This window comes from Sciurus vulgaris (genome assembly GCF_902686455.1).
Source record: "Sciurus vulgaris genome assembly, chromosome: 2".
NCBI classification, from domain to species: Eukaryota; Metazoa; Chordata; class Mammalia; order Rodentia; family Sciuridae; genus Sciurus; species Sciurus vulgaris.
The window spans coordinates 115,917,688-115,943,910 of NC_136462.1; positions in this window are offsets into that span (position 1 = coordinate 115,917,688).

Genomic DNA, 26,223 nt, shown 5'->3' on the forward strand with positions numbered 1-26,223 from the left:
CCTGAGCAACTGGAACTCTCCTACACTCTTGGTGAGAGGGTGAATGGTACAGTCCTTTTAGAAAAACCATTTGGAAGAGTCACTAAAGTTAAATATATTCATATCTACCCCAGAAATTCTGAGCCTGGATGTCTACCTAACAGAAGTTTATTTGTGCATTCATTAAAAGTCATGAACAAGAATGTTCATTTACAGTTATTTGTGGAAGTCATAAACCAGAAACCACCCGAACGCCCATCAGTGGTGAATGGATACATAAAAGATGGTAATCTGCACAATGAAAATGTGTACAGCGATGAATGAAATGACAGCCTCAGCTGAGCCCTGGAAATCCAGGAGCTAGATCAGCCCCAGAGCTGCCCTGACTTGGGCTGCAATGGTCACACCTTGTTACTCCACATCGATCTGTCCTTGGATGTGTGCTACACTAAGAAGGGTCTTTTAACCCAGAAAAATTTCCTTCAGCCCCTCAGTCTAGCACCCTGCATCTGGTGTCCATCACCCTGTGACCTGCCTATATCACAACCTGTGGGCAGACTTCCCACACAGAACCCAAGGTCAGACTCACCTGGTGAAATCCAGCTGTCCTTAAGACTTGAGAGTCACCTCTTTCAGGAAGCTCTCCCTGATGCCCCTGCACTCTGTCCCCCAGGAAGCCTGGGCCTTTGCTCTTCTGAGACCCACTGAAGCAACCTGTCACTCTCCCTTTTATAAAATATTTACTATATTCTTTGTTCACTTGTTGGGGGAAGCAAATTGAAATTGGGAGATGCTTTATAATCACCATACAATGACAATGGCAATCCTAATGGTGCTATAGTTTGGATCTCGAATGTCCCCTACAGGCCCATGGATTGAAGGCTTGGTCCCACCTTGTGGCACTACTGGGAGGTGGGGCCTAGTGGAAGGAAATAATTGGGGGTGTGCCCTTGAAGGGGATTTTTGAGACCTTGGCCCCTTCCTCTCTATCTTTGTTTCCCGGCCGCCAAGGGGTGAACAGACCTCCTGCATCCCATGCTCTCCCAGCCCTCTGATGTCTTATGTCACCATAGGCCCAAAGTACAAGGGCCAAGTGACCATCATCTGAAACCTCTGAAACTGTGAGCCAAAGTAAAACTTTCCTCCTCATAAATTGATTATCTCAGTTATTTTGCCACAGTGGTAAAAAGCTACCTGCCATCCGCTCAGCTCCTCCAGATGTCTGGGGCTGCAATGTGCACTTATGTACCTGGATTTTCTTAATCCTGACAAACAACCCCTGTGAAGTGAAAGTAGCTATATTTTAAGACAGGCACCCTTGCCCAAAATCACAGACCCACTGAATGTCAGAGTTAGCACACAGGGGTGAGTCAGTCTAAGCCCCGGTGTCGGATGGAAATGGTGGTTAGAGGAGGAGGGAAGGAGAAAAGAAGAGGGAGGAGAGGAAAGTTGAAAGGAAGGGGAGGAGGAAGGGGGAGGGTGCTGGAGGGAAGAAGGAAAGGAAGGAGGGAAAGAGGAAAGGAAGAATAGAAGGGAGGGCCCTCTCTCCTGCCTTTGAGGCAGCCGGTTCCACAGTAGAAAGGGGACTCCCAGTCTATGGGAACCTGCTGGGTGGGAGAAAGCAGCTCCCAGAAACCCCTCAGCTCCTGGGTTCCTGGCCTGAGGAAAATGCAGTTGTCAAATCAAAGCCTGCCTGCTGTGGGGAGGTCCCTGGCCTGGAGCAGGGTTCGTTCACAGTTTAATCCTGATGTTTACTTGCTTTCTTTCCACCCCCAATAGCTGCCTTTGAAGAACTGCCTCAGGGTTCCTGTGGCAGCATCACACAGGGATGGAAGATGCATCCTGCTTTAGCAGCAGGAGTCTCTAAAGCAGCTTAAGTCCCTGGGGGTGCCTGGCACACAGAATCCTGCCCTCAGCCTGGAGCACAACAGGGTGGGCTGTGCCTCACTGCTGCACAGGGAGCGCTGGAAGACACAGGCCACAGGCACAGACAGGCGAATGCAGACACGCCGTGCACTGGATGCAGGAGAGCAGACTGAACACACACAGAGGACCACCAGTGTGTCCAGGCAGCAACACGTATGCTCATGCACGTGCTCGTGTGACATGTGTGTGGACAGACACACTCCCATGCCACAAGCACTGCCCGGAGCCACTTCGGGTCTGAAAGGAGCAGTTTCATCCTCAGTTTCCTGCCAACAGTTTACTAATTCCATTCCTGAAGTGTCCCTCCTAATCGTCCCTCTTCCTCCCCTACCACAGCCCTAGTCCCCTTTGCCCCTACTTGGATTACAGGACAACAGTCTCCAGAGTGGGTTCCTGCCCCTCTTCTCGCTCACCTTTCAGTCCATCCTACCACACCAGGGTAGGAGGCATCAGGGTATCAGCAAATCTGAACAAATTACTCCACGGCTGATAACTCTTCAGAGGTTTCCCTTTTCCTACAGAATGAAGTTCAATTACTTAGCACGCCATGTAAGGCCAGACTTCAGTTCACAATCAGTCTCCCTGCACAGCTGGAGACCCCCAGGATAAAGATGCCCGGCAGGAAGCTTACTGCCTTAGCTGGGCTCACGATGTGGAATTCTCTCCACCTCTCCCACCTTCTCCTTTGCTGAACTGCCACTCATCCAGCCTGGAAGTCCCAGTGCTGCCAGGTCTCCCTACTCCACCCTGACATTCAAGGTCTTGCCATTGATTTGTGCCATTGCCCTCATATCCCTTCCTGTCCCTTTGCCAGTATCATGGTCACTTGTGTGCCCATGAGCCTTTCCCACTCAACTCCAAGGATGGCGGGTTCAGAGCCAAAAAAAAATGGGGCACTCAACACATTTCCGATAAAAGTGAATAAATGAATTAGACTAAAAGATAGGACTACTTCAGGCAATCCTTCCTAGCTAGTCACACTTGGGTCTCCCCTGCAACTTCTCTGAACTCAGTGTCCACCTGGGTAAAAAGTGCATGCTGATACCTCCCAGCAGAGCGCATGGCATGGACTTTTGAGGTGAATATAAATAAAGAACTTAGCAGCGTGGCGAACATGTGGTGGGTGCCCCACAAATAATAGCTGTGGTTGCCATTTTTAATTTCTGCTTTTATCTTCACCGAAGTCCTTGCACTAATGTTTCCTGATTCTCCGACTCCCTCACTGCCTCTAGTTCAGTGCTGGGTTCCCAGAACTGAATCATTGAAGGTCTGTTGTTGGATTGATTGGCTAAATGGCTTCTTCAGGCTTGTCTCCAGTCTGAGGATTCTGAGCTGAGTAATGCTCTTCCTCACTCCCAGCCTCCCCTGAGACTGGAGGCCGAGAGCAGCTCAGAGTAGTTCCTCCTCGGGTCTCTGAAGCTGAACAGCTGCTCTGTTTGGAGTTCCGCGAACCGAGATGAGTGGGGACCTGGGAGCCCTGGAACAGCTGAGGCTTTCTGCTCCAAAAGGCAGAGTCATTGCTGCCAGCCCCCAGCAGCTGCCTAGCCCCTCCCGGGCACTCCAGGGATGCTGCACATGTGGCTGGGTTCCCATAGCAACCTCTGTGGGACCTGCTGTCCCTGCAGCACCATCTCCTCCTGCACTCATGTGAAAGGCTGGGAAGAGGAGGGGATGGGGGACTGCCAGGCTGTTGTAAATGCACACTTCAAGTCTTCAAATCCTCACGATAATTATGAGCAACGTGACAGCATTGTCTTCGTTTTACTGACAAAGACATTGAGGCCCAAAAACATATCACCAATTTCACCCTAGTTTACTAGTTTACTAGTTTACTAGTCAAGTTTACTAGTTAACAAACAAGAGGATGGGTTTACCCCCATCAGTTTCTACCAAGACAGTCAGGATGGTCAGGGCCAGTCAGGATCTCTGGTTGCAAGTAACAGAAACCAGCTTCCATGATCAGAAAGAGAAAGGATTCATTGGAAAGCTCACTCCAACATTTAAAAAAAATGGATTTATTGAAGAACTGAGGTAGGTGCTGCACCCGAAGGAAAAGTTGAAGACACATGATGGGGAAGGACAGGAAGCAGGGCCACTTTGAGGCAGCAATGGACCATCATTTCCTCAGGAAGAATTAGCTTCCAATTTGAAATCTTTGTCTCTCCATTTGGAATTCAAATTTCAAGAGGATCCTGGGCCTAGCCACCTGTTGGCTGGGAAAGGGCAGATGGGTTGACTGGCAGTCCTACCAAATCTAGGGGTAGGAATTGGTCCCCACAGAAAAACTGGGATGCAGTTTCCAGAAGAAAGGGGAATGAGTGCTGGACAGGCCAAAGCCCAGCTCAGCTTTCTGCACCAGTCTTCCATGGCCACATGGGAGTGTTTTGTGGGAGTGTAGCATATGTGAGGAGCATGACAAGTGGGTGTCACCGAGATGAGCTAGACCCACTCAGAAGGTGGCAGTGGTTGGAAAATGGACACCAGAAGAAGAAAGCATGCTAGGCAAACACTGTACCACTGAGCTACATCCTCAGCTCTGTGACATTTACTTTGAAGGAAACAAACAAGAATTTGTTGTTGATGTTGCTTTTAAGTAAGAAGGTGGAAAACTACTTAAACTAAGGCAGTCACAGAAGGATTGGAGGCCTCTCTCAAGCAATAGGTGATAGAGGCCTGAGGGGGGAAGAGGCCAGCCATGAGAAGGATGGAGGCCACCTCTTCCAAGCAGAGGAAGTAGCAGGCACAACACGCCGAGACTGGAAGAGCTCAGTACATTTGGGAAGCTGGAATTAGGAGACCAGTGAAGAAGTTAGTGAACAAGGCTAGAGGGATACAGGCTGAGGATGGAGAGGTACCAGGTCACCAGTGCCTTATAAGCAAAGGCACGGGACTTGAACTGCATTCTGAATAAATTGGGAAATTATTGATGGGTTTCTAACATTAGTGCTTCACCCCATTTGTATTTCTAGCTGATCACTTTGGCAGCCTAGAAGAGAACACACTGAATACGGAAGCAGGGGACCAGTCAGGAAGCAATTGCCATGATCCAGATGGGGCTGAGCATAGGTGTCTAAGGCTCAGAGAACAGTGAAGCACCTTCAGGTAACCTCTCAGTTCAGGCAAGTGGTACAGTCAGGCTGGATGATATCACCCACTGGGGACCATGCAGGCACCTCTCCTCCCCCAGCCCACTCTCAGTCTGTGGGTGATGGATTGACCCACTGATGATCTGGCTGGGCCCCATGCCTAAGTGACAGGTGATGGATGGGGTTGGAACTGAATGCTCTGAGCCTTGTGGCCAATGCACTGCTCCAAGGAGGACTTTGGAGCCAGGAGTTAATTTAAAAAAAGGAGCGATGGAGCTCAATATCACTTCCTCCATTGCTCAATTAGTGGAGAGGGCTGCAGGGAGCTAGAGTTTTAAAGATCCCCTTAATCATCTTTGTCTGCCTGGCAGTGTGCAGGAGTGTGGCAGCAATAATTGCACCTACCCATTAACAAATGCAATTAAGGCACTGGGGCCTCCAGCACCCCCGTCTCCAATTAAAGAGCAGATGAGGGGCTCATGGAGGCGGCCTTTGAGATGAATCACTTGGAGCTGAAAACTTGGGAGGCTGGAAGTCTGGACAGAGAGGCAATTAGAGTCGATAAAATCATGATGGGAAGGAGAGACTCTTACCAATCCCAGCCTGCTCCAGCTTGAGGCCCAACCTGCAGTTGGATGGATATTCTTTGAGACAAATTAGAAGAGTCAATATTTGGAAGCCTTGTACCACCACCTCCAGCCAAGTGCTTCCTCTTTGCCAAGGACACACTCATAGAGTATTTAGACACAGGTAAATTCCTGGTTCATTAATTTTGATGAGAATTAGGCTGTCTGGGTGTGTTGGCAGGGAGTATTTGGAAGGGTATATTCTTGTCCTTAGAAGGGGAAAGCAGGGGAGGAAGGAATTTCCATTCTTGGGCATCACCAATATGCTAAGCCACTTGCCGGCTCCCTTCCCAGATGCCATCTCTTTTCGCTTAATCCACATCTCACCAGCTTCACACAATAGCCATGATCTCTTTGCTATGGATGAGGGAAGAGTAGCGTAGGGAGACCCAGTGTTTTGTCTGAGATCATAGAACTAGCAGGCGGTGGAACCAAGATTAGAACTCTGGCCTGAGTGATGGCCAATAGGCCACTCCACGATACTGGAGGCCTCTCTGAAGTCACTGCTGCTGAGATCTTGCCCCTTGGGCCCCTCAATGCCCCATGGGGGTAGATTCAGAGGGACATTTCAGATGTTATTCTAACCCTCCTCCTCCCAACCCCAGTTCAATCTCTGAACCTCTGAAGCAAGGCCTCCTTGTGGTTCCTGATGTGACTTGGAGGAGGACTTTCCATGCTGGGAGTCCCCAGGTGCTGGCCAACACATTCATCTCAAGCTGTGAAAAGAAACTCTTCCCTCCTTCATCACCCCTCCCTGTTCTCTCTGTCTCACCAATTACGGACAGTTTGAATCGCCTGAATCTCGATGCATGTGCTGGGCCTCACTGTCATTTAGCATCTCCATCAGAGCTGAAGCTGAAGCCCAGTGGACAAACTCCAGGATCTGACTGCAAAGAGGAGACAACTCCACTTCAGGTCTCTCCTGCAGAGGCCCAGACAGTGGCCAGGGAGATGGCAGCCTGCATCTGCCCAGGGACCTAGCAGCACAACTGAAGTGCTGAAGTCTCTCTGCTTCTGCCCAAGGGACTCAGGGCGTGAGTAGTATGCTTCCTAATCCCCAATTCCCCCATCTTATTTCCTGGGGACTTTGCTTTTGTTTTTACTCTGTGGCTTCAGCAAAGAACTGGTTTCAGTTAATGAGTTAAAAATGTGTTAACAGGAAAACCACCTGCCAGACACCCCTTCCTCTGAAGACTTTCTACCCCCAGGACACCTGCTGCTTTCTGTGGCCCACATTTTTTCTGACTTTATGACTCCCCCAGGTCTGTCTCGTTCGTTCCTGTCTACATAAAAGCTCCTGTAAGATGGGAAGAGAAAGGTCAGGGATGACCAGCTGTGACTTGGCCCAAATGTGAATCCACAGCCTCTTTCATAGCAACCAAGCTTGCACTTAGCTGCCAGGGGTCTTCTCCAACCCCAGGAGCCTCTAGGACATCGCTGGGCCTTTGGACATAGCAAGGGGTTCTCCCCGTCCTCTTCCCCTCCCTTCCCAAGCATTTCCCAATGACTTCTGTCAAAATGAGTCTGGCAAAGTTCCAGGGGCTGTGAACCAGGTGATAAATAAGCCAGTTCCCTGTCTTGTAGGAGAGACACTCAGGTAAGGAACATATAACAATAAATATAGCACGAGAGATTCTTCTGTAGAAGAAGGAACAAAGGCCTCCCCCTGGGAGCACGAAGGAGTGGGTGACTAATTAGGCTGGGGGAGACCGTCGTTTGCATTCTGTCAGGAAGGCTGCACAGGACAGGGCAGGCACGGGCATTCCAGGAACAGGAAAGTCAAGAAAGGCTCAAAAGACATGGCATGTTTGATGTCACCTGTCCCCTGCTGCTTCCAAGGTCCTTGAATCACCAGAGTTTCATGGAGCCAGTCTCAAAGCGGGAGAACACACAGGCCCTTGAGTTGGGTGGGAAGGGTCCCAGCACATGCCACTCCTCCTCTGGATGAGTTGGAGTGTGGGCAGGGAGGCGGCACGGCATTTGTACTATGAAAGAGACACCAATACATCCAGTATAGGTGTCCTGCAGCCAGGACTCCAAATTCAGGGGGAGCCCTCGCCACACTGTGGGTGACTACCTGCCTTGGGCATAGTTTGGATAAAACTTCTCTCAGAGTATACACATGCAGGCGTGTATGGATGCGCGCGCGCGCACACACAGAAGCTGTAGGCCAGGGTCCCCAGATCCTCTCACTATCCAACCCTCTTCCCCTTCACGAGCAGCTTCTCCTTCACACCAAGCTGACCACCAATCGCCTGATGCAAAACAGATGGTGGGAAAGAGTCCTTGCTCCAAGGCAGGTGGCAGTGGCAAGGTCACTGCTGATGTGTGAGGGCTGGGCTGCATGGCAGTGAAAAATTAACAAATGGCTCCCTGTCATCTTCCAGCCCTGCACCCAGTCAGCTGAGAGGCGGTTCTGTTTGGAGCTGGAAAGCAGAATCCATGAGGTTTGCTCTCCACTTTTTCCTTCTCTTTCCTCTTCTCACTTAATTTTAAATCTTTGCCCCTCCATTGTCCCCTCTTCCCTTTAGTGCTAGTGGGGTGGGGAGTGGCAAGAAGGGTATGGATGGTGAGGAAGGAAGGAAGGAAGGAAGGAAGGAAGGAAGGAAGGAAGGAAGGAAGGAAGGAAGGAAGGAAGGAAGAAAGAAAGAAAGAAAGAAAGAAAGAAAGAAAGAAAGAAAGAAAGAACAACAGCTGCTAACCTTCAGAAGCTGGTCGGACCGTCCAGGCTAAGCCAGGCCCTTCTCCTATGACATGAGCGACTTCACCTCAGTCAATTCACTCTAAGACGGAGATGGACTGTTGCACAGCAAGGCCACTTCATGGATTTATCTGAGCACAGACAAGGTTGCTATGCCACCCACAAAACACCAAAGACCCCATTCTTTACTTCTTCATCAATTTCAATCTTCTTTCTGGTCTTTTCCACCTACAGATGAGACCTTCTGAGATCATTATAGAAATGTCCCTGCTTTCTGACAGCATCCAGTCAAGAGCACCCCAGCTTCCTTAGACCCTCCCCCAAGGAATCCCACCAGAGTCTGAGTCTAGAATCAGTTCCTTGCTAACACCTTCTCCTAGAGAGAACACACACAGCTCCCCATGTGCTTTCCCCACCTCTGCAGTGAGTAATGACCCCAACTGGTTAATGACAGATGTGCTTCTGCTGGTCTTCGGTTAGAGGGCATTGAAGAAATTGGAGGTAACCACTGAGTTTCAGCTGGGTTCCTCATAGCTTTTGACTAGGACCCTGATTCAACTCAGCATATGCATCTTCTGAGGGGTAGGTCCTGGGCCCTTGTGTTTTGAAAGCTCTGTTGGTCATTTTATTGGGTAGTTTGGGGTAGGAGCCCCTAGGTGACAAGTCACATCAGGAGGCTGTCTTAAGGGTGGGAGGGCAAAGCCTGTAAATCACTGAGCTTGGGGCCTGCCCATCATGTCGCATCAGGACTAGCTGTCTTTGTGGTTGGCTTCTGAGCCTTATTCATTTTGCCGTCCCTCTCCTTGACATTTGCTGAGTAAGTGCTGGAGCTGATGGGAGGCTGTGGAGTGCATTAAATGGAACACCTCTCAAACCACGCAGCCACCCTCTCCCCAATCCCTCTCTCCCTCTGACTGTGTTCTCCTAAGCACCAAGGCTGGAGCTGGAGGCTCTGATCCACACATTGCCCTATTTCTCCTTTTGGGCCCCGCTCACTTCTCTATGCAAGATCTCATGGCCCTTTTCTTTCCAGTCCCACTGGCAATGTGGTAGTATAGGGTTTACAGTCTCCTCTGATCTTCTCTGTGGAGCTCATCACAGCCAGGACAGATCCTTCTAAAGCTTGGCCTGACCATGCCATGCCCCGGGCTCCGATACCCTCTGTGGATCCTCATCACCTCCTAATAGTGTGCAAACCCTTATCCTGACATTCACAATCTCTACCTCACCTCACACATGGACCCCACTAGAGTGCTGTTGTCTTAGCCCCACAGTCCTCTTTCAAGCCCTCAAGTCATTATGCTCTCTGGAATTCACTCCCACCCTCACATCTGGATAAATTCTACTTATTATACCAGCTCAAATGTTATTTCCCCCACCATCTTATGATCTCCTAAAACTATTTTCTTTGAAAAAAAAAAATTCGCTTGTGATCCTTTATCATATACTGTCCTGAATTGTGACTTTCTTTATCCACCCTTGATCTATGTGTGAGAGGAGCCATGTGGACCAGTAGTTAAGAACCTATACTTTGGAATCAGGAAACCATGAGATTTTAACTGTAGTACTCCTGTTACTAGTTCAGTGACCTTAGCCCATTTTTTTTTTTTTTTTTTTTTCCCCTGCATCAGGGATTGAACCCAGGGGGGCTTAATTACTGAGCCACATCCCCAGCCCTTTTTAATGTTTAGTTAGAGACAGGTTCTCACTGAGTTGCTTAGTGCCTTGTTCAATTGCTGAGGTTGGCTTTGGACTCACAATCCTGCCTCAGCCTCCAGAGCCGCTGGGATTACAGGTGTGTACCTGACCTTAGCAAGTTTCTTAACATCTATGAACCTCAATTTCTGGTTCACAATGGGGGTAACCCATGGGACTATAGTAAGGATTAAATAAGATGTTGAATACCACTTTATTCAACATATGTCGAATACATCGATCAGAATCTGGCAGAAATAATAATCATCATAGCAGTGACTATTACTAAACATATTTCCCAGAGCAGGTCACCTCAACTTCAGTGTACACACAAATCACCTGGTGATTTGGTTAAAATCCAGTGTGATTCAGTAGGTCTGGGGTGAACCTGAGATTCTGCATTTCTAATCAGCTCCCAGATGATATTCATAATCCAAGGAGCACACTTAGAATAGCAAAGTCTTAGAGGGCAGGGTTTGTGTTCTGTATAGCAATTTCTCTGCTGGAATCTGGTTTCCTGCCCAGGGCTGGGGCTTTATCATTTTTTTAAATGGATGCATCCTCATGATGATGGTAGGAATGAATTGCACATAGCCTTCCTGGCTCAGGGGATCTCTCTCTCTCTCTCTCTCTCTCTCTCTCTCACACACACACACACACACCATATACACACCAGCTAATCTAACCTTGCACAAGCCTAAGATTTCCCAGGGGCCCAACTGCTGTGTTTCAGAAATCAGTGCTCTGAGATGGAACTGGCTGCGCACTAACCTTATAGCCCTGATTAATTCCCTCCCTTTGTTTGCCTCATTATCGTGATTAGGTTTTGCCGGTAGCATAGCAACGGCTAATTGTAGGCTGGTTGCAGAGTGCATAATTCCTGCTATTAAAATTTTATCGAGGCTTAATTGTGTTCCTCTTTGCAGCAGTGAAGCTTCAAAGTTTCAGAAAAGAGGGGATGTGGTTAGTAGGAGCTGATGATTTTTTAATCTTAGCAAGCCCTTTAAAGCCCTGCTCTGCAGTATCATTGACCTTGAGATGGTTTCCCGTGGCCAGAAAGAAGCCCATCATTTATTTATCAACCCTCCTGAAGGTCTGCAAACAATCCCCTGTGGCCAGGAGGAAAGCATATTATGGGTCAAGTGCCATTACAGAAAGCCCCAAAGGGCAGGCAGACCAAATGGCTTGGCCTGGCCATGTGGGCATTTAGGTAGGGGAAGCTGGGAGGAGGGAGGTGTCGCACGTTGTATGTGGAAACAGGGCAGTATATAAAGAGGTATGTCACTCCATGCATGTCCCTTACCTCTCAGTGGCCCTCCAAAACCAGTGGCAGAATCAGCAGGCTTTCAAGGCAGTTGTCCAAGAACACATGTGTCAATTACCCAGTGGGAAGCAGGAAGAAGCCCGTTAGCAAGTACTTTGAACAAATGAATCTGAACCTATCTGATCACTGGAATTACCTGGGAATGATTTAGAGATACGCATTTCCAGGCTCCACCCAGACCAGAGAAAGGGAGGCTGGGGGTCACTTCTTAGGTGCTGCTGGTGTGGAACCACTTTGGGAATCATTAACTTGTAGAAGTAAGAGACTGGAAAATGTAAAAGACACAGCAGAACCAGATGCCCCTTGGGAAGCATCCACTTAACCCTGCTTACCTTGAGTTGGAACCACAGGGTTCTTGGTGTGGATTGGCACTACACCAGTGGTTCTCAATTGGAAGTGAGCATCTGAATGCCCAGGAGAGCCAGTCAAAGGACAGGCTGCTGGGCCCACTGCCAAGAGTTTCTGATCCTTCCGTCAGGAGTGGGGCCTACAATTTTGTCTCTTGAACAAGTGTCTGCAGGACATGTTGCTGTAAGGGCCACACTTTGAGAATCACTGTCACGAGTACCGTCCCAAATTTAGATCAGCTGTCCTCACATGCCAGAACATTGCTTTGCATTGGAGACTCTGTTCTTGTGTCTTGAGCTGCTTCCTGTAATCCAGTTTTGGACTGAGACATTAGGAATGAGCAAAGTCCAGGTCTTGGATCAAAACCTAGAGAAATGCAGAAGAATCTGCTACCACTCTACTATTAGTAGGTCAAGCCAGGATTTTTAAAGAGGTGGAGTTTTAGGTACTATTTAAACAAAGAGCAGGACATTATTTGATGAGTTGGCCTCAAGCCAGGGAAGGCTTTAGATAAGACATGATGACAGAATTGTGGTCAGTAGAAAATAAAAGTAAGCATGTTCTATTAAGAGGAGATAAACAGTAAAGGAGGGGAAATGGTGAAAGGGAGAAAATTCTGAGAAAGTATAAAGATGGAGTTGCAACCGACAAATCTTCAGAGGCCAGCAGATAACAGAAATGAGTGAGGCAGACCCATTCCCATGAGTTGGCCCACCATGGGAAACTGGGCTCCTATAAGAACTGGGCAATGTCGGGTTGTGGCGACTGGTGAACTGGACGGCCCAGGCCCTCTGGAAGGGGAGGGCTTTACTCCTCTCCTGCCAGTTGTAGTCATGGAAAATCGTAGACCCAGGTCTGCTTGCTCTTCTAAATTTTTGAAAGAAGCTTAGAATGTGGATCCTAAGATGGAATTTCTCTTCTAAAAATCCAGCCCCAATCATAACATGCCTGCAGGCTATCCATTTAGAACACCATTTTCAAAGGTTCAGATTCTAATTCCTAGATCCCAAGTCATTGAGATACTTTCATAGGAACTTAACACAGACCAATGTCTTTTTGCCCTTTTTTTAGAAGGGGTTGGTAATACAAGAAAAATAAGTGAGACAGAGGAGGATGAAATCATAAAATAAGTCATGAAAAAGATGTTTTTCACCACTATTTTGTTTTTCTCCACTCCACTATATTCAGAAGGGGCTTGGGGACTTACAGAGTCCTGTCCTCTATATAAAGAATATGTCACTTTACAGTGGTAGAACATTAGTTTAGGCCTTTGTCCACAGTGATGGACTTGGCTGGGGGTCATGGTCATCAGAAGACTTGATGCAAGTGAAGATTTGAGAAGTACGCTCACACTGGAACATGTTCTCATGGCAATCTCTCTCTTGGGATTCAATACTGTGTAAAAAGGTGAGCCAAGAGAGAAGGTCTGGAGGGAAGGAGAGGCCCAGCCCTTCAGCTGTCCCTGCCAAATACCAGGCATGCAAATGAAGTCATCTGGGACTTTTTTAACTGCAATCACATGAGACCCCAAGAAAGATGGGCAGAAGAATGATCTAGATGAGCTCAGTCAACCCACAGACTCATGAAAAATAACAAAATCCTTGTTTTCAACTACTAAGTTTTGTAGTAGTTTGTTAGGCAGTGACAATAAACAGAAACACCTAGTAACTATGAATCTGGTAGGATTCTGTTTGGGAGTAACAGAACATCTGATGATCAATGACTTAAGCAAAGAAAGGGTGTAGCAAGAAGCCTGCCTCTGTCTCATTGTCTAGAACCAACTACACCAGGGCACTAAGGAAGTATGATTAGCTGAGCAGCTGGGCACATTGGTATCCTGAACAACAACAAAAATTATTTTTTACTAGAAAGGAGAAAGGAGAAGTAGGAATATATTTTGCAGTGTCCACCATATCCAGATTCTGCTAGAAAAAGGACAAACTTCTGTTCCTTTCATGGTTTTTCTCTTATCAGATTTAGCCATAAAACCACAAGCCCAACCAGAACACATCCATCCCAGCTTTGAAGGAAGAGGTCCCTGGCTCCAATTAATGACTCAGCGTTTTTATTTGCCCACTTCCTCCAGGTTCATTTCATAAGAAGCCGATTGATCTTGAACTAGATTCAGCCCATTAACGTAATCACTCCTGATAAAATGTCTCAGGGCAATCAACGTTAAATCTGAGGCAATGGAGGTAAGCAAACATTTTCAAATGAGCATATTGAAACTGGAGTTTCTTTGCTTCTGCTGGCAGGTAGGGTTTGTGTAAAAACTGCAGGCCTTTGCTGCTGAGAACGCTTGTTGTAGTGTAAACAGCCAATCAAGGCAAGGGATACCTGCTGCCATCGCTCCAAGGGTCAAAACTGCAAAGCTGGATTCTTCTCCACTACCATTGAGTGACATGTTGCACCTCCAAGTGGCAGGCTATGCCATTCACTGTTGCAGCAGACCCCAGAAGTTCACCACCAATTTCTTCTTTCTGGGTTCTTGTCTCACAAATTCAAAGTATGAGATGAGAAAGAGTGAGTGCAAAAGAGTAGGATTTATTCCTGTGTGAAGAAAAAAACGGAGCTTTCACAGGATGAGAGAGATCTAACAGGCGACTGAATGTGCAAGTCTATATAGCTCTTGGGTCAATGCTATTGGTCCACACTTATGCTCATCAGAGTTTGGAAATGCACCCACGCTATCGGTTAGCCCTGTGATCCCATTTAGGTCTGTTCCATTCCCCGCTATCCTGCATCCTCAGGAAGTAGGAGCTTGAGATGGGTGGATGGTGGATGCTGGGGGCTCAGGGCTGCAGCACTGTGTGGAGCCAGCCTCCCCACTGGAGTCATGCCCTGGCTCTCAGAGCCTCAGGTCCAAGTTGGCTTGGCAGACTCTGCACAGCTACCATCTATGCTTGCCACTGTGCTACAGCCCACCCAGCCACTGCTCCTCCACTCTGGGACAAGGGCATAGCTTCAATATATTCGGCAAATCTTAGTGGACTTCCATAACGTTTAGTACAAGAGGATATAGAAAAGGCTAAAAAGTCTGTAGCCAGGCATGGCTCAGGGTGCATATCTATAATCCCAGCAACTCAGGAGGCTGAGGCTGGAGGTTCTCAAGTTCAAGGCCAGCCTCAGCAATTTAGCAAGGCCCTAAGCAACTTAGTGAGACCCCTGTCTCAAAATAAAAAAGACTGAGGATATAGCTCAGTACTAAAGTGCCCCTGGGTTTAATCCCCAGTGCCAAATAAATAAATAAAACTAAGTCTGTAAATTCTCATAGCCGGTAGCCGTTTCATAAATTAGAAGTGTCTTGGTGGGAGTAGGAGAGAAGAAATAAAAGGAAATGAGATTGAAATTCATTCATGTTCTCTCTTTTCAGTAACTTCTTGGAGAGAGGAAGTGGAGATGAATAAGATACAAAATCATGGAACATAGACTTAGCAATGCCCTTGGAGATAAACTATCCAACCTTTCATTCAATTGCAAATAGCAATAGTTAACATTCGTTGAATGTTTATCATACGCCAAAGCTCATGCAAATTAACTTGCTTGCACTCTTTGATTTTACCCTCACCACATCTCCAAAAGGCAGCACGATTTAATGTCCACTTTATAACATTAAATTAAGTAATGTTCAAAACCACAGGGAATAAATGGGGGCACCAGAATTTCTGGCAAAGTGTATCATTCTTCCTTAGTTCTTATGATTCCATCCTCGAACAACCTCTGCCTCACCAACCCTAGCTCTCTATTCCCCGGGACAACTCATTCCCATTTGGAAAACTGGATTGCTCAAAAACTCATCCATGTCTTATGCTGAAATCTACTTTTCTGGACTTATCTGATTTACCCACCAAAGTAACACATGCCAGTCTTTCTGCCATAGGGATGGCCTTTCCCATACAGTCGCTTCAGACCTCCCCCATTCTTTCCTATAGGCTGTGATTCTTCTTTCACGTGTTTCATTCTGAGGAACTACAAATTCAAACTTCAGCAGAACCAGGCTAGTAATGCAAGAAAAGAGCAGGCCAGGTGCTGGAAAGCCACCTGAGCTTCTCACTTCTCCATTTTCCCACTTTTCATAGAGACATGGATACAGATAGGGTTTTCCCTGCAGTTCTAATGACAAAAGGCAGTAAGCACTGAGCCTCACTGTGGAAGGACATCAGGAGTGGGGCACACAGTGGCAACCTGCCCTGCACCTGCTGATCTAAAAGAGGCAGAGGCATTCAGATCCTGCCGGGTGTTGCTACAAAAGGACCAGGTCAGAACTTTCTGAACTTTCCAAAAGCTGCTGGAATTCTGGTTTTTTTTTTGAAAACTTTTTATTTTCATCAGATTTTCTCCCTTTCTTTCAATTTTTGGATTTTTACAATATTCTGGGGCCAAACAAAATGAGTCTGCAGGGAGCTGTTGATAACTGCTATTGCCATTCATCAGTTGGACCTGACACCCTGATGAAGTCTAAGGGCAATGGAACCCTCAGCGCACTAGGCTTCAGCATTGTGCTGCTAGGAATGCAGACAAATTTGTAATAACTTTTCCAGCAGCTGTATCACATTATGCTTCAAGTTGATATGAAACTTGTGGCCAAGTGAGAAATTCCAAATCTTCATGTTAAGTGTGATCCAGCCCAACCTCCCGAGTCATCTTGTGCAATGATACTTGGAACCTAACAACATGACTTTGCATTCAACTCTGTTAGTCCCCATTCTATCTTGGAGAGGTTTTTGGCTATTTCTCTCCAACCTGCTTTTATGCACAGCTTTGAACATCACCCCTTCCATGAAATCACCAGCTGGACTCAAAATCCCAATGAAGTCTGGCAGCCCTAGAGGCATTTGTAAAAAATGTTGGTTTAGAAATGTGGAGCTCTAAGGCACCCCAAATGTCACTGGTGCACTAATAAACACTCCAGGGCTTCAGAAGGAAAAGAAACTAGCTTGTGTTTAGCACTCACATGGTCGCAAGCCTGCCCAGAGCCTTCTTTCTCACTTCCCACCTTCTGTAAAGACCCCTCCTGCAACTCTGCCCTAGTGACCAAGAAGGAACCCCCAGATTTCACCCAAGGGAAACATGGACATCTCAGTCTGATGTGATCCCACACTGATTCCCAGTTGAAATGTGTACATTTGGCTCTGTATCTCAGTTTCACTTCCTGGAGTAGGTCCTGACTCTGCAGCCCAGGAATCAGCAGACCCTGCCCCAGTGTTCATCCCAGAAAACTGGCCTGTGGTCTGAGACTAAATTCCTGCTTGTCCAGGGGGATACACACTTTTGCAGGCACCATTGCTGGCCCTAAAACATGCATTACCCCACTTAATACTGAATCTCCTTCCACTGCCACCTGGCCCACACTCTTTTATAAGAGTTTTTCTTATTATCAAATAATTTGTATTATTCACCAGGTGTGGTGACTCATGCCTATAGTCCTAGCTACTCTGAAGGCTGAGGCAGCAAAGCTAGAGATATAGCTCAGTGGTACAGTGACCCTGGGTTCAATCCCCAGTATGTCCCCCAAAAGAATTTGTATTATTTATGCCTGTCTTGCCTTTGATTATTGTAACTGAGATTAAGGCTCCGAGCTCTCCAGCAACTTGCACAAAGCCAGCAGTACCTGCTCCCTCAACTTCCCTTACTGTTCGAGAATTCTTTGTGCCTCAGTATTTTCATCAATAAATGGGTTTGTTGTGTGGGGTCTCTTAATAGATAGTGTTTATAACAGAGCCAGGCATATAGGTGATATTTGTGAATATTAGCTTGAAGCCGTTTCAGCAGTAGAAATTGCCATGATCATCCCCTGGTCCCCATTGACCAAGGAGAGGAATGTTCCTTTTGTAGAGAAGTGACACTAATCCCTGCCATCAAGCTGCTCAGCAGTGGGTATCCCGAGTGTTTTGCTGACAAAGGGAAAAGTTTCGTTCAAGCCATCCACATGGCCCACTGGATGCTCTTGCCAGACCCAGGCCTGTTGGTTCCCTGCTGTGTGCATTTGAGCCAGTTGTTTAGCTGCTCTGAGCGCAAGTTCTCCACCTCTGAAATGGGGTAGCAAAATGTAGTTTAAAGAACTATGGTGGGAGTCAAATGAGGTTGATAGTGAAGCTCCTGGCACATAGTAGGCACTTGGTGACGGTGACAGTGATGCAGTGAATGGAAGCCCCGAGGCTACACACTGTCGCGCTTCCCAGGGACTTGTAAGAGCTGCCTCCTTCCTTTTTTTCCGTCCTAGCTGCAAAAATTAAATGACAAACTTATTGCTTAGTTGTTTTAAAAATGCAAACAAACAACAGGAATTCTTAAAATAAAAACGAATCCTCCACATCCTGTCCCACTCTTCAGAGAAAGTAACCAGTGTGTGCCCTTGCTAATGTCTTTCAGTACACACACACACACTATTTAAAAAAATCTTTTTAGTTCTTGATGGATCTTTTTATTCATTTATTTATTCAAATGCCTTGCTGAGAATTGAACCCAGTGCCTCACACATACTAGGCAAGCACTCTACCACTGAGCTACAACCCGAGCCCCACATACACTATTTTTAAAGCAATGTTAGGATTTATGTATTTTCTTATAACTTATTTCTTTCTCTTAGCAGAGTGTCATGACCATTTTTTCAAGTCAGAGTTTATGAAATTGGCCCAGTGTTCTGGACTGAATTGTGTCCTTCCAAAACTAATGTTGAAGCTCCAATTCCCAGTACTTCAGAATGTGATTGTGTTTGGAGATACCTTTAAAGAGGTAATTCATTTAAATGGGATTATTAGGATGAACCCTAATACAAAATGACGGTGTCCTTACAAGAAGAGGAGATTAGGACACAGAAGAGACACCAGCCACGCATGCACAGAGAGACAACCATGGGAACACAAGGTGAGAGGACCAAGTCTACACTGCACATTTGAAATAATATACAACTTAGTGGTACCAATTGAAATTCCAACAGTGTAGGCAAGTTTCCTTGTACCCTCAAAAGCCTAATTCCAAGGACTTACATTCCTTGGCTATGAATCCATAATCAACACTCTTGAACTTGCTTCATTGGTACTGAGTGCCCCTGCCTGTGCTGGCACCTGGGCCCCATCAGCCACCTGCAGGATCCTCCCAGCTTCCTGAATGGAGAAGCCTCTCACCAGGCTTCTCAGAGTGAGCGCAAACTCCATAAGAACCAATGGCCTTGCTACAAATAGAAGCATTGATTTTAATTTTTTAAGAGTAGAAATAGATTTGAATCACACCGAATATTGGATGTGGGGAGAAAATATTTCATGACAACCTGCCAATATGTTTGTTTTCTCATCTTTCAACAAGGAGGAATGGAAATGGAAGGCTGCTGAAATGGATGGGAGTCAGCAAAGCCACTCAGCAAGGCAGAGGTACTCTGATGAGGGCATGTTTCTGACTCACCTTTCATTTAGAAAGAAAAATCAGAAATGGGAACCCTCTGCCAGGTGGTGATGCACTTAGGGTGTGCCATAGCCCAGGTGCTTCCTGGAAAGTGTGAGGAATTTTCCTAAATTTCAAGGGGCTCTGCCTTCCCTCTTCCTGCTCTTACTCTCTGTACACGTGCATGTCCCAAAGAACCAGCTGTTGAAGGAAGTCTGTAAAAACAGAAGCCATGAATTATCAGCCAGCTGGAGGACATGTGGAGGAAGAATGATTGTCCCCTGCTGGGACTGGGTGCTGGTTTGGGGAGAATGGCAGCTGGCAGTTGGGACACTTAGGAGCATTTATCTATGCACTCATCTGTCTCCCACCCTAGACTATGAGCCAGTTCGAAGCAATGGCATGAAATTCATCTCTACCCACAGCCCAGCACACGTCCTGGGCAGAGATCCTCTTCTCTTCTCCTGACGCGCTCACTGCCCAGACAAGTTCATCCAGTTTTATGGCTTTAAGTACCATATATATGATGAAGAATCACAGGTGTATGCTATAGCCCAGAAGTTTCTCCATGACTCCAGCATTTCTATCCATCTGCCTACCTGACATCTACAATTTGGTGCCCAATACTCACCTCAAACACAGGATGTTCAGAACTAAACTATCCTCCCTGCATGCAATTTGATCCATAAAACCTTCCCCGTCTCAATGGGTGGTAACTCCATTCTTGCAGATGCTCAGCTAAAAATCTTGGGGTCATTGTTGACTACTCCCCTTCCCTTACTCCATGAAGCCTGCTGCCTCTACCTTCAAAATATATCAAGACTCCAACTCCTTTTCAATATCTCCACCACTGTCATTCTGGTACTAAGCTCCGGTCACAGGCTGAATTGTGTCCCCCCTGCCCTCCAGGAAAATATATGCCTGAATCCTAATTCCAGGAATCTGAGTCTGACCTTATTTGGAAAACCAGTCTTTGAAGGTACAATTATGGGCTTAAAGATGAGATCATCCTGCAGTCAAGGTGGGTCCTAAATCCAAAGACAGGTCCTTCCTTGTAAGGGAAAGGTAGAAGAGATTAGAGACACAGGCACACAGGGAGAAAGCCATGTGCAGATGGAGGCGGAGATTGAAGACGTTCAGTTCCAGGTCCAGGGATACCTGGAACCACCAGAAGCTGGAGAGGCAGGGAAGCATTCTCCCCTAGAGCCTTGGTGGGGAGCACAGACCTGCTATCTCTCTGATTGGGACTTATGGCCTCCAGAGTGTGAGAGAATAAATTTCTACTGTGTCAAACCACCAGTTTGTGGTGATTTGTTAAGGCAGCCCTAAGGAATGAATGCAGCCTCCATGATCACACCTGGGTTGTTATAACAGTCTCCTAACTGATCTGTTGCCGACCTTACTCCTGGTGTCCTTCCTCAGTACACAAGCTAGAGCAAACCTTTAAAACATAAGCTTGTGTTGTACTGGAAAACTTCCAGTGGCTGCAATTTAACCCAAAGTCAAAGCTAAATTCTTAACCATGCCTGAGAGGTCCTACCTGGCCTACCCTCTCCCATCCTTCTCTCTCTTTTTCTCTCTCATCTCCTCTCCTCTTTTCCACCTGGCCTGCACCAGCCTAGCCAACTGGCCTCACCTATGTCAAGTGTGGCCCCCCTTGGGGCCTTGCACTAATTTTTTCTTTGACTGACAGGCAGATCCTTACCCCAGGCATCTGCAGGGATCCTTCCTTGAATCTCCTCTCACAGAGGCCCACCCTGACCATGCTTTTAAGAATGGAGCCCCCAGCACTCCCTACTCTGCTCACCCTGCTTACTCCCACTCCAGGGCTTCTGTCATTTCCAGAAGGCTGAGCACCACGTGGATTATGCTTTTTGTTTCCCTCCCCCCACAACACAAACCCACTAGGACAGATTCTGACCTGTTTTGTTAGCTGGGTCCTCAGCACTTAGAAGAGGGCCTAGAATGTAGCAGGAGCCCCCAAAATCTTTGGTGTGTGAGTGAACAAGTAATTGTTAATATACTTTTTCTATTTCATTTAATTATTTCTTTTCTGGTTGTCATGCATGTTCATCATTCAAAATTCAAAGAGTACAAAAAAAAAGTCACACAAAAATCTTACTCCTAGCCCATGCATCCAGCCCCACTTCTGTTCCTGACCCAATGGCTGCTAATAATGTTTCTTTCCTATCCTTCAAGACTACACCTGTCTATTGATTTGCCAATTTATTGACCTCTCTGTTTTTTATTAACACTGAACTTGAGGAGATTCCATATCAGCACAGGAGGACTTCCTCCTTCCTTTTTATAGCAGTACAGCATTTCATGGTTTGTGTAAACCTTAAAATGGCTCTCAATGAATGGGCACTTATGTTGTTTTAAATTTCTTTATATTTCAAACAGTGCAGGAACTATGTATATAAATTATATTCACAATTGTGAATATATCACTATAAACAGTACATTTTCAGGATAAGAGAACTTTTAATATGAAAAATTTAATAAGCAAAACTTGGTCCCGATTATTTGCTTATGAGGTTCAAGTCTTCCCATGTCCTTGGCTGGGACTGGCTGCCCCATTCTCCATGCTCTCTGCTCCTCTTGGCCTCTTTCTTGTGGGGCTCATGCAGACAGCTAAGAGGAATAGCGGCAGCCCATGTGATGTTCTCTGGGCGCTTGGCATGAAGCGCTTTATCTAAGCCCACATAGTCCTTTATCAAGAATGGATCAGCCACATGTAGTAGTGCATGCCTGTGATCCCATTGGCTCAGGAGGCTGAGGCAGGAGGATTGAGAGTTCAAAGCTAGCCTCAGCAAAAGTAAGGTGCTCAACTACTCAGTAAGACCCTGTCTCTAAATAAAATACAAAAAGTAGCGCTGGGGATGTGGCTCAGTAGTTGAGTACCACTGAATTCAATCCCTGGTATCCCCCAAAATAAAAGAATGGATTAGTTTCCCAATTTGCATCTTAAGAAATGAGGCTCTGAGGGGTTAAGTAACCTATTTGCCCCAGGTTGTAGTTATAGTTAGAAACAAGATTGTTTCCCAAGTTTATTACCAGATTCTGGACTTCTCAATCACTACATATTTAACCTCTTCCTGCCTCAGTTTCCTCAATCATGGGGATAATAATAGCTGTTGTTTTCATGCAGTGGTTTTGAGGGTAGGAAAGGGGGTAGCCGTGAATGGAATGGATCAGAAACAGCTGGGGAAAGAATTGGAGGCGGGTCCCAGTGAACATTCAGGAATGGATGATGTTTCTCAAAGTGTGATTCTGTGCCCCTCACATTAGCACCACTTTAGGGACTTTTGGTTTGTTGTTTTGTTGTGTTGTGTTGTTTTTTGCATGCTAAGCATATGCTGTAGCATGGGGCTACACCCCCAGCCTGGGTGTCCCCTTACTTAACATGCAGATTTCAGGGCCTCTTTCTAGATTTCCTAGGGAGTAAAGCAAGGAAATCTACATTTTAAATGGCATCCAGGTGGTTCCCATAGACACTGAAGTTTGAGAGTGTTAGGACACACACACATTCACAGACACAGTATTTTTTCCCTTTAAGTTATAGCTCTCCACAGGCAGAATCGCTCCGCTGATTCTGTCTTCAGTCTCTTTTTGCTCTTCTTCAATTCTGATCTGCGAGTCATGTTTTTCTCAGTATAAGCCTAACCAACAATCTATCCAAAAAGATTCTTAGATCCCCAAACCCAGATATATCAGCAGAGGGGAAGAATATTGTGATTGTTTCTTTTTGTTTGAAAAAATACATAATGACAGATGACCCCTGAATGGTGTGCACATGTGGCTTGCTACTATAAAGGCATAGGGATCCAACCAGCCGCCCAGCTGTAAAGCACCCCAACAAACTTGGGTCCCCACAGTCATCCTGATCCCCTGAATCTTGGGGCTTACTCTGTAGACCCAATACCTCCAACAAACTAAATTGGCAGTGAAAATGTAAGTAAACAGTATTCATTAACATTATGATCATATGTGGCATTTTCTATTACTAAATGATCTTGGTACACAGATATTATTCACTTAAATAATCAATCACTGTCAACAAATTACAGGATGCAGAGAATGAAATTAGCAAAATGAACTATGGATGTAAAATGTATTTGGAATTCAATTTAGTGACAACATTAGCTTTCAATTAGTCTGCCCAACTGTTTGAACATCTTCCTTGTGCACTGATCTTTTTTAATAAAAAAATAAATGTAATTAACCTTTTTACTGTTCAGTTGCTGTTGGGTGCAATAGTATCATTGTGACATGGCTCATGTTGTTTGGGAGTGAAATAATTAAACGATGAGTCAGAGGAGGGCAGCAGGGCAGTTGTGGGGTTGTTTCTGGGCTTCTCCTTGTGACTGAAGGATGAATGAGGCAAGGAGGTGGGTCCAGGCGGTGGGGAGGGGAGGCGTGTTTGAGCTGAGGCTTCTCCAGGGGGCAACTGGTCCTTGAGATCATGGTCTCGGGATTTGCAGAGATGCCTCAAGACCATCTCACACCCCAGATTCCTTGCTCCCAGTTCCCCACACAATGGTTTGCATTCTGCGTGACAGCTTCTCCCCCATGACGTCATTTCCTTTCATGATCCCATGATCCTCTGACACCTTTACCCCATTCTCCTGGCTCTGCTAGAAGGCCAGAGTCCCCTCAGGCTCTTCCCTCTCTCTCTGTTCCATGGGCAGTGTCCCCCGTTGGAATCTCCTTCCGGTTGAATCCTGCCACTCTTCTGCCTGTTCTGGTGTCTGCACAAGGATTTGGGTCCTCTTTCCACTCACTCATACCATTGCTCTCTGACAGCCTCCCCGCTCCCTGTAATCCACCCTGTACACTTCTGCTAACCTTTAACAAGCCACTCCCACACTCAAGACCCTAGTCTGGTGTGAGGACCATGGTTCCCCCTACCTGAACCTCACATGGCCTGCTGGGCCGAGCCATAGCCAATCCACCTCTGCTCCCTGCCATGTCCAGGCTGCCCATTTCAAACTGGCTGCCACCTCCCTGCCTCCAACATGCCCTGCCCTCTCCTGCCTTCAGACCTTTGCTCATGCCAGCCTCTCATTTGGAAAGAAAACTCTTTCCACTTCTATCTTAGGAAGATGTTTCTTACCCAAAGCCCAACTCAAAGCTCACATCTGCCTTGAGGCCTTCCGCACTGCACCCTGGGCTCGAGTGATCTGTCAACTTCAAATGGTTCAAGAGCTTATTGTCTGGGACATTCCTTTTGATCCTTAATAGCATGCTTTGTGATTTTTCTCTGTGTGCTCAGCTGACTAGCACATTCTTTGAAAGTAGGGACATGCCTGTGGTCCCTATTTCTTGCAGACGGTCTTGCTTAATGAGAGAAGCTGTTTCTAAGGCTACTCTGAGAAAGGGAGACACCCATTTCTCTTGTCTCCTGTGTTCGGGGTGGTCTTGAGATGAACAGCTCAGATGTGGTGAGAGCCAGGAAGCCAGGAGGAGTGGGTTGTGGAGGGCAGGCTGGTGGGCCTCTCAGGGAGGCGGGTAGCTGGGAGGAGTCACTACCACACTAGATATGGGCCTGCCCTGTGAATTGTCTTTTGCCGACTGCAGTTTTAAAGCGCATCCTTGGCTACTACAGACCCCTGTCCCCTGTTGTCTCTCTCCAGCTGCCAACGTTATCAGGAGACACAGGGAGCGGGCAGATGGATTTCTCCTCTTTTCTCTGTGGGGAGCCACAGGGATGTTGGTCACATTTAGATATTAGGAAGCCTTGATCCTACAGCATCCTGGTCGTCAATTCCCCATGAATCTGAGGAGAATCTCTATGAATTCTCAGGATTCTTCTCTAAGAGTCCTACAGAGGTGCCCCAAGTGGTGAGCTGTCTCCCTTCTCAGGGCTGAGGATGGGAAGAAACAGCATCACGAGGGGGAGGGGAGAATAGAAGTTCACTGGATTAGACAAAGGGGAATGAAGGGAGGAAGCGGGATGGGAATAGGAAAACACTAGAATGAATCAGACATACTTTCCTAAGCTAATATATGAATACATGACCAGTGAAACTCCACATCATGTACAACCACAGGAATGGGAAGTTAAATTCCATGTATGTATGATATGTCAAAATACACTCCACTGTCATGTATATCTTTTTTTTTTTTTTTTTTTTTTTGGTACTGGAGATTGAACCCATGGGTCCTTAACCACTGAGCCACATCCCCAGCCCTTTTTAATATTTTATTTAGAGATAGGGTCTTACTGAGTTGCTAAGGGCCTTGCTAAGTTGCTGAGGCTGGTTTTGAACTTTCAATCCTCCTACCTCAGCCTCCTGAGCCAGTGGGATCACTGGTGTGTGCCACTGCGCCCAGCCTGTCATGTATATCTAAAAGGAACAAATAAAAAAGAAAAGAAACAGCATCACTAGTCTGAGCTGTAGCTCCCCTCCCTGAAGTCAGCCCATTTCTTCTCCTATTTAACAGTAGCCTTTGTTTATTAAGAGACACCATTGATATGCCAGGAGCTGTGCCAAGTGCTTCACTTATTTTATCCCATTTCACTCTCCCAGCAACCTGCAAAGGAAGGTTACCCTCATTTTAGAGGGAAGAGGACCGAGGCTGGGGGACGTTAGCAGACGCAGCTGGTAAACAGAGCCAGGTTAGACAACAAGCTGAGCCCCAGTCTCCTCCTTCAACAGCCATGATGACATGGCTCCTGGCCCAGCAGTTAGCTCTGAAACTCCATCTCCTCTGGCAAGTCCCTGCCCTGGGCTGCTAGGACCATGGAATTGCCCCAGCTGCCCCTCCCTCAGTTCTGTCCAGTCTAGTAGGAAATGACAGCCTCAGGGGTTCCTCTTGACATGTGTGGCAATGCAATGTGTGGATTGTGTGACCACCATGTCATGGTCCCATCCAGCTGACCTGGCATTTGGGCCATAGCCAAGCCATCCACCCCCAAGACTGGTTGACCAATCTTTAGAATATCAAGGCACAAAATGGGGGTGGGTTTCAGGTCACTGTAGGCACTGAGCTGTCTTCTCCTCTGCATCCCACATGCACTATGCAATAACGACAGCTGGGTAAGTTCCCCCATCTATTTCTTGGATTTAAGTTTTGGCTTAATGAATGCTGGGTGCCTTGGTAAAGGACTTTAACCTCTCTGTGCCTCAGTTTCCCCTGTGTAAAGTGAAGACA